Genomic DNA, 9,712 nt, shown 5'->3' with positions numbered 1-9,712 from the left:
CAGTATTGCTTCCACAGATATTACCTGGTGCTATTATGTGCTAGCTAATTCTTGTCACTAACTTGGAACTTACAGGATGACAGTATTGCAGAAATGTAAAGACCTAGCTCCTGAAGCAGCAGCTAGATAATGTTCTCAGCATCTAATGTGGAAATGTTGCATTGCATCATGGTTCATTTGTCAGGTCCTACTATGCCAGAAATGCCCTTCCCTTCTCACCTGATACTCTTCAACTGTGTCATGTCCTTGTGAAAGTCAGGTCTATCCTGACCAACCCATCTCTTCCTATCCCTGATTCTGGCCCTTAATGTCATTGTACTACTATGATGATTTGTCTCTTCTACCAGACTGTTGATTCCTTGAGCACAGAGACTCTTCCCTTACATATCAGCCCTCAAAATAATGGCTGGCATGCAACCACAGATGCTCAGCGTATGTTTGTCAAAAGAATATAGTAGGGCAGCCCAGGTGGCTCAGCGGTTTAGCTCTGCCTTCGGCCCAGGGCGTGATCCTGGAAACCCGGGATTGAGTCCCATGTCGGGCTCCCTGTGTGGAGCCTGCTTCTCCCTCTGCCTATGTCTCTGCCTCTGTCTCTCATGAATGGATAAATAAAATCTTTAAAAAAAAAAAAAAAAAAAGTATAGTACTAAGTCCATTTTGCAATGGCCAAGGAAAGTATAAGGATGAATTGCAATTCATTCAATTCATTACATACAGCTGTTGGTAGCAGAAAAATCAAGTAAAGTGGTTTGTTTTCCTCTCATGTGAAAGAAGACAGTTGACAATTGGTATAAGGCATCCATCCAGCAGCTCCCATCTTTCTGCTCCATCTGAACGAGTCGTTCCATTTCTCAAGTTCAACTTCTTGTCCAAGATGGCTACCAGAGCACCAGACATCACGTCCATGATCAAGACCCAGAGAAGGAGGAAGAGAGGAAGGGCAAAATGTCTTCTCCCAGTTGAGACAACCGAAGGACCTTTTCTGGAAGCCCTATTCAGCAATAATCTGTTTACATCTCTGGCCATCCCAGCTGAGAAGAAGGCCAGAAACATAATCCGTTGGCCCACATATTGTCATCCAGAATGAAATCGGTGCTCTGTCAATGATAAAGAAGGAAAGATGGGATACTAGGCAGGCAGCTAGGTACCTCTCACAGTAATATTTAAATGGGAAAATGCCTTCTGAATACCAAATAGTTTATAAAAGAATTTTTATCAGTAAAGTGTTGACACTCCATAGATCATCAATTTGCAAAGGATTAGAATACGGTAAATACTTTTCACTGACCACGATTTACATGATGCAGAAGCTGTTTCAGAATTCTGCAATACTCAAGAGCTGCCAGGAGGATCTATTGTGCTTTTAATAATAATAGCTAACATTTATTGAGCATTTAATATGTATCCGGCAGTATTCTAAGTACTGTGAGTGAGTTCACTCCTTTAATTATTACCCTTTTTTTGCAATGAATGAAACTGAAGCACACAGATTGGTTAAGGAACATGTACAAGATCACACAGGATGCAGGAGCTGGGATTCAGACCAGAGTTTGGCTCAAACTTAACCTGTAAACTAACCGTGTGCAAGTACGGTTCCACTTAAATCATTTTGAGAAATTAGTTTTTACCAACCTTAGGAAAAAAGCTGCCTTAAGCATTGGGTGAAACAAATGAGTACATAACTTCAAAAATAAATGAGATACACACTGAATATGCTAAAGCCCACTGACTTGTACACTTTAAATAGGTAAACTGTCATATGTGAATTACAGCTAGGTAAAGCTTTTTTTTTTTTTTTTCTTAAGGAATGGAATTCTGCATCAGCCTCTCCATATATTATGAGGCCTTGAAGAAGTCCATGCCCATGACATCTCTTTTATGAAACAGATAAAAATTCCTGATCTCATGATTTAATTGGCAATGAAAATGTATAAAAACTACCTTGTATGATGCTAAAAAAAATATGCGAGGGATTATTGAATGATCAGTGATGCAATCTAGGTAAAGTGATCAGTACAGACAAACTGCTATGAAGGTTATGATTTCATGACCTACAATTTTATAAACTCAATTTTTTTTTTTTTTAAGATTTTATTTATCCATGAGAGACACACAGAGACACAGGCAGTGGGAGAAGCAGGCTCCCTGCAGGGAGCCCAATGCAGGACTCAATCCCAGGACCCCGGGATCATGACCTGAGCCCAAGGCAGATGCTCAACTACTGAGCCACCCAGGGGCCCCATGAACTTGAACTGTTAAACTAATTCTTAAGTCTTTCCTCTTCTGTCCCTGAGGCACCTGTGCATTGTGGCCCATCAGAGATGGTGTGATTTTGGTAAAACATGAATTTATCTTCTTACTTACAATTCAAAACTCTCTGGTCCTCACGTCTTTCAAGCTGTTCAAAAAAAGGACCATACTATTCATTGTTTTGTTTTCTAAAAGAGCAGTGAGAGGACTCTAAAAGAAAGTGGGGCAATCTTTGTGCATGCCATTTCTTCTGAAAGGCAAATGCCCCTTTACTAGCATTTTCTTTCTGTGATTCTCAGAAGCCTGCATCACTGACCATTCAATAATCCTTCAAATATTTAATACCTACTATGTATCAGAAACGGCTTGTCCCTGAGAATGACAATGACATTATTGCTCACATTTACAATCCAATAGCCGGTGACCAAATTTCTGAAAAGCCATGTAAAGTTTCTTTGGGAGGCTGCTGTTACTCAGCATTGTTTGAAAGCAAGTAAGAACAGTCAGATGCCACTTACTGAATATCTACTATTTTGCAGGCTCTATGCCAGATACTACACGTTCACGTTATATTAATTGAGGATTTAGGATGGGGGCATAGACCAATCCACATGCTAATTAATACCTCAATTAAACCATGGGTGGAATGAATGGAAATTGTACAATTCGAGTCAAGGGGACATGGTCTGTCACCATATTTTACACACAGGTTGAACTGACTGCCCTGCCTCTTCCACTTGGTATTTTCAAGATCAGATACAAAATTTCAAATAGAGAAGGAACATTCTTTAGTCTAATTTTTTCATTCATTAAGATGAACACGGATTTTAAAACAAAAATAATAGGACAGGAAGCAATATCAAACGTCATTTGCCTTTAGGCACAGTTATATTCAAAGCGTCTAAAATGTCATGAAGTATTTTATGAAGTTGTGTGGCTGTAAATCTCAAGTAGATGCTGTGGTGATATGATAGAGCAAGTTAACATAGATTCAGGGATGACATAATCACCCATCCATGACCTGACTTTCTGGTTAAAACTCCACTCCCTCCCAATCCAGATTCAGCAATGAGATTATTGGACTGAGGTTTTTAACAGATAGGTGGGCATTCTCATTTTTACTCTCTGTTAAACATAGGTCCTCCATCGGCTCCACCCAGTTACATCTGAAGCCATAGTTAAGCACAGTCAATGATAAGCACATAAGGTGTCCTGTAGGGATGAAGGCAGGAAAGTAGGAGCAGAATGAATGGGAAGATCACCTACTGCCAGGGCATGACATGAAAGCCCTGCTGAAAGTCCTTCAAGAAAAGCCTCAAGATGCATTGATAAAAATTTAAGCAGATCTATTGTTGGGAAAGAATAGAACTCTATTATAACCAGGTACAGGTACATCACACTGAAATATCAAATACGCAACTATTTGACAAGTAATCAAATTAGGATTATTGTGAAGTATAGCTTTTCCATTTTTTTTTTTCATTTAACTTCATTCCTTAAAAAAAAAAAAAGTCAGACGTTACATGAACTTTAATATTAATCTAGCTTTGGCAGAGGTGTGGTGGTTTAATGGATTAGAGCATTTAGCTTTTTACCCCAGAGAGCAGTATTTCTTCTTTCTCTCCATAATTAGATAATCTGCTCCTACCCATTACCAGGGCACTAAATTTCAAATTCTCCATACACCTGAGCAGGCTGCTACATATCTGGCCATCTTAATTTTAGTCTTGATTTATTGAAGCTGAATTACATTCCTAACTTCCTGGAGCTCTGGGTGAATTTTATTGCAAAAGCAATGGGGAGAAAGTTACCATCATATATCTCTCTTGCTGGGCAGAGCTTTTAGGTACACAAGGGGCTCTATATCCCACTGCTCCATGTCTTGTATGCTGAATTTATAACACTTCAAAGCCCAGCTCTAGGGTTACATACAGGCATATCAGAGATGAGATGGGGAATTTGATTTTGCAATAATGATTACTTGTTGCTGGAGCCCACATTCCTGCAGGCTCTGCCTTTATTCCCAATACTGCTGGTGAATAAAACTAATTCCAACTGCTACCTAATCTAGCAAAACTCATCTTTCACTTACAAGAGAGGCCAAAAGGTTAGACAGGAAGTCAGGTGAATTTGAGATGTTGGCTATTTTTGCTATTAAGTCTCAAGGATTTCTGCTTCCATTATCATGATTCCTTTAGGAATATCTTAATCTTTTAAACTTTCATTTCTTTTCAGGGAGGATGAAAGCCTTGCATCTTTTCCAGCCTGGTGAGTTAATGTGATGGCTCGTTCGTGCTGTCTCTTCCACTTCAAAGAGACTGATCCCCAGGGCTAGCCAATTGTATTATGAATCCGGCAGATTTGGCTTGCCATTCCTGCTGAGTGTCATCTGTCCTAACAGTCTCGCCGTGGATAATTTTTGTCCTCCCTAACATCATCTGCTTGAGAAATTTGTGCCTGGCAGGCCTGTCTGTCCAAGTTAAGCTTGAAATACAGTAGCCACACCGCTAATATGACAAGGCATAGCTCTAAACAATAAGGCCAGAGGCTTGCTTTGACCAGGACCAGAAACTTCCAGCCATCTGATTACCAATTCCAAAGTTTCTTTGGTGTAGTCCATGAACTAGTCTGTTCATATAACATAGGCTACCGTTCCTCTATTGTCTCATTGTTCCTGACCTTCTGCAACACACACACTCTTATCCCACAGTCACTTAGAGATTTTTAACAATTTGGTTGGCCTCATAAGCTTTGTAGTATCTGACTGCTTTCAGCATTTGACTTCAGCCCTGTCACTTCCATAAAAGAACTCTAGAGTTGACTATCATTGTCGGAAGTTTGGGGAATGTGTAACAGACATTACACTAAAGCAGTGGTTCTCAGACTTTCACATGCATGGTAAATCACCTAGTACTTTTCAAAACACAAGTTGCTGGGCTCCAATTTGAGTTTGTGTGATTCAAGAGATCTGGTTGGTGACCACGCCATAAGGACCATTGTACTACAGCTGTCCAAAGCTTGGGTGACAGTCAGGCATAGAGTAGCTCTAGCACTCAACAACTGGTACCTTGGAGGCACCTGGGGGGCTCAGTCGGTTAAGCGTCTGTCCATGATCTCAGGGTCCTGGGATTGAACCCCGCATCAGGCTTCCTGCCCAGTGGGGAACATGCTTCTCCTTCTCCTGCTGCTGCTTTCCCTGCTTGTGCATGTGTGTTCACTTTCCCTTTCTCTCTGTCAAATAAATAAAATCTTTAAAAAAAAAACTGGTATTTTTTGTCAAATTCTCTGAAGGTTTGACCAGCGGTGGTGATGGAGCAGTCTATGTTTTGACTGGTTGGCCCCATCAGAGGAGCACAGTTCTTCTTTGGGGTGGCCCTGCATTAGACTCTCTAATCTTTTTCTCTCCTTTGCTTTTATTAGTTTCTTCTATTTTTAATTTTTTTCATCTGCTTCAAAAATAGGTTAGACAAAAGGGGATAAATAGTAATGTCAACAAAAAATGTTTCAGAGGAAATCTCACAAAGTGGATACGATGAAAACCAAAATAAATTTAGGAAATCCCTTCCCCCAATTATGCTTATCCTTGGTGCGCTTATACCAAGGAATAAATTTCAATTTTCTCAATATGTATATAATTAAGTGCCCATTTCATTTCTATTTTCTGATTTTTGTAAGCTTCAATATGGATTTAGCAAATATTACCCTGAAGTCAGAACTTTACTCCTACTAAATTATTTCCATGATTTAGATGTCTTAATTCTCAAAAAAAAACAATAGTTGGAAAAAGTCTCTTGTAGTTCCATAGTTTAAAAGTGTCTGATATTGAGTCTCTGGAAAATGATCTTGTATGGTGTAATATGAAGAGAGCAGCTATTTTAAAAAACAGAATATGAGAACAGCTCTTCTTAAAAACACAGAAGTACCTAGTATATGCTTCACAATATTTTTTGAAAAGACAGAACTTTAGAATTGGAGGATATAATATAGGTTGCCACAGGCTGGGATGGGGACAGAGAGGAAGGTAGGTGTGACTTCAAAAAGGCATCCTGGGGACCATATGGCTTTGAAACTTTTCAATATATTGACTGTGATGATAGAGACATGAACCTATCTATAGGTTCATGTATAATAAAATTGTAGAAAGCCAGGGACACCAGGGTTGCTCAGTCTGTTGAGCATCTGACTCTTGGACTCTTGGATTTAGCTCAGGTCATGGTCTCAGGGTGGTGAGTTCAAGTCCCACATCAGGCTCCATGGAGTTTACTTGGGATTCTCTCCCTCTCTCGTTGTCCCTCCCCCTCCTAACACATCTTTTTTTTTTTTTTAAGATTTTATTTATTTATTCATGAGAAACACAGAGAGAGGCAGAGACACAGGCATAGGGAGAAGCAGGCTCCCTGCAGGGAGCCCAACGTGGAACTCGATCCCAGGACCCCGGGATCACGCCCTGAGCCAAAGGCAGACACTCAACCGCTGAGCCACCCAGGTGTCCCTCTAATAAATGAATCTTTTAAAAAATTGCATACAGCTAAATACACACACACACACACACCATAAATACAAGTAAAATGGGAAAAGTGGATAAGATTAGTGGATTGTATCAATGTTAATATCCTGTTTGTGATAGTAACAATTACAAAATGTTACCATTGGGAGGAAAACCAGGTGAAGTGTACAAGGAATCCCTCTGTATTATTTCTTGCAGCTCTGTGAGAATCCATAATTATCTCAAAGTTTTATTTAAGGATACGGAAAGATCTCATCAATCCAGACAACAAGAGATAGCACTAGACCTTCTGCAAGATGACACAGAGTCCAAGAACATCCTGATCCTAGCTGGAGATGCAACAGCGCTGCTAATGTGGCTCTTCTCTGACTCCTTGCTATGGACCTACCCATCCCAGAGAAGGACATAACTCAGTGGTGCGCAGAATGGTACAATCAAACAGCTAGGACATGTATCTGCAGACGGTAAGCAACACAATTGCAGAAAAGTAATTGTGTCCTGATTTAATATTGTTCTCTTTGGTAGACTGTACCCTCACTGAGGAAGGGAAAAAGCTGAGCAGTCTTCCTCACCACTCTGTCTCGGCTCCTAGCACTGCACTTGGTACGTAGAAAGTGCTCACTACATGCTTGTCAAATGTGTTTGAATGAAAAAAACGCACAGCCCATACAGCCTGTTGGAGGCAGAATGGCTTCTCTCTTCCCTCTTCCCAACTTCCCTTCCCCTCTCTCTCCTCACCCACCATCTACATGTAAACACACACACAGGGATCAGGGTTCCTTCTGCCACCAGTCATCTAACTTGGGACCAGTCATTTAACCTCTCTGTGCCTCAGCATCTTCTATCCTCATTGAAGATGCGGATAATAATAACAATTATGCCTCCCTGAAAGGACTGATATGAGGGTTAAATGAATTAATATGTGAAGAGCACTTACAGCATTATCTGGCAAGTCATGGATGTCATGTAGGTGTTTGTTCAACTGCAACACAACCCTGACACTGACTATAGGAGTTAGCTTAGACCCCACAGGTAAAGGACAGCATCCTCTACAAGATTGCCCTTGCTTCAGATACCAGGCATAAGCTCCAGGTTCCCAAGCCACCTGTGTTTCTGACCAGCTGTCTACAAATTTTGGAGGTTCCCACTCTACCCCTCTCGGGTTCAATAATTCATTAGAATGGTTCACAGAACTCAGGAAAGCACCATACTTATTATTATGGTTCTATTGTAAGGGATACAAATCGGGGCCAGCCAAATGAGTATATGCATGGGGTAAGATCTGAGAGGGTCCCAAACACGAAGCTTCTGTATCCTCAGTATGCCCCACCCTCTAGACACATCAGTGAGAGATTACCAACTTGGAAGATCCCTGGAGCTTCTGTGTCCAGGAGGTTCTCTTGAGGTTGCATTACTTAGGCATGGATGCTTGAATTACTGGCCATGTGACTGGACTCAGTCCCCAGTCCCCCTCCTCTCCTAGGAGGTCAGTTTGATATTACATGGCTCAGAGCCCCAACCCTCTAATCACACGCTGGTCTTCAAGCATGGCCAGGTACCATCTTGAAACCATCTAAGGGCCCTTGAGAGTCACCTTGTTGGCATAAACCCAGGCCACCATGAATAACAAAGACACTGCTGTCACTTGAGATATTCCAAAGATTTGGAGGTGATCTCCAAGGAACCAGGAACCTGAAAGATCAGCCAAATTCTTTATTATACAACATAAATAAAGTCTACTGAAGTAAACAGGCAGAGGGGGCAAGGAAAGCATTTTCCTTGGAAAATGAAGGGAGTGTCTATAAAGAGAGGAAGCAGAAATATGCCTGGCAAGTCATGGCACAGTGGAAAGAGCCCCTAGCTGACTGGGCTTTGCTACACTGAAGTGCACCAGCCTTGTAGTGTCTCAAGACCAGAGCTCTGACTATGGTTCTGCTGTTTTATAGCTACGATACCATCTTCCAGGAGTATGTGGATCATTGTAACCCATCGTAAACCCTGTCTATGGGAGGTGGGCATAATTGAAACACACACAATTTAGTGAATTTATTAATTATTTCTCAAAATCTTATTATTTCTCAAAAATGTATGGTTTCTCACAAAATTCATTATCTCTCACATTCCTATGCGTCGATTAGGCAGTTGTCTGGCTTCCTGTGGTGGTATCAGCTCCACTGCAGTTTGTGTGACTCCATTCCAAAAGGCTGATGGCTGGGATGGAAAGAGCCAAGAATGGCTCCCTCACACATCGGAAGCCTTGTGCTGACTGTCTGGTGCATCAGTTCTCACCCACACAGCCTCTCTCTACCCATGGTGTCTCACCTTCCAGTGCTTCTCCATGTGAGGCCTTGCTACAGAAGGACAGCCTGGACTTCCTGACAAGAGAGCAAAAGTAGGAACTAACAGGGGTCTCAAGGCCTCAGCCTGGTACAACATCTTTTCCACCGTGTTCTATTTGTCCAAGCAAGTCACAGAGCCAGTGCAGATTCAAGGGGAGGGGAAACAAACTCCACCTATTGATGGGAAGAGCAGCATGTTGCATATGTACACAGGTAGGGAAGGAATCACTGCAGTCGCCTTTGGATTCTCTACCATATTCTCTGACCCTCAGTTCACTCATCAAAATGGGTATTTTGATAGCTACCTCAACTAGATTCATGAGAAGATTAAAAGACATGGCATATGTGGTAGCATTTTATAAATGGTAAAGTGCTTTTAAAAAGTACAAGATGGGTGGCCCGGGTGGCTCAGCAGTTTAGTGCCGCCTTCAGCCCAGGGCCTGATCTTGGAGACCCAGGATCAAGTCCCATGTTGGGCTCCCTGTATGGAGCCTGCTTCTTCCTCTGCCTGTGTCTCTGCCTCTCTCTCTCTGTATGTCTCTCATTAATAAATAAATAAATAAAATCTTTAAAAAAAAAAAAGTACAAGATATTTTAGTGGTGGGTGATAAAGGTG

The sequence above is a fragment of the Canis lupus genome, chromosome 35 (assembly GCF_003254725.2).
Source record: "Canis lupus dingo isolate Sandy chromosome 35, ASM325472v2, whole genome shotgun sequence".
Taxonomy (NCBI): domain Eukaryota; kingdom Metazoa; phylum Chordata; class Mammalia; order Carnivora; family Canidae; genus Canis; species Canis lupus.
Note: the sequence above shows the minus strand (reverse complement) of the source record.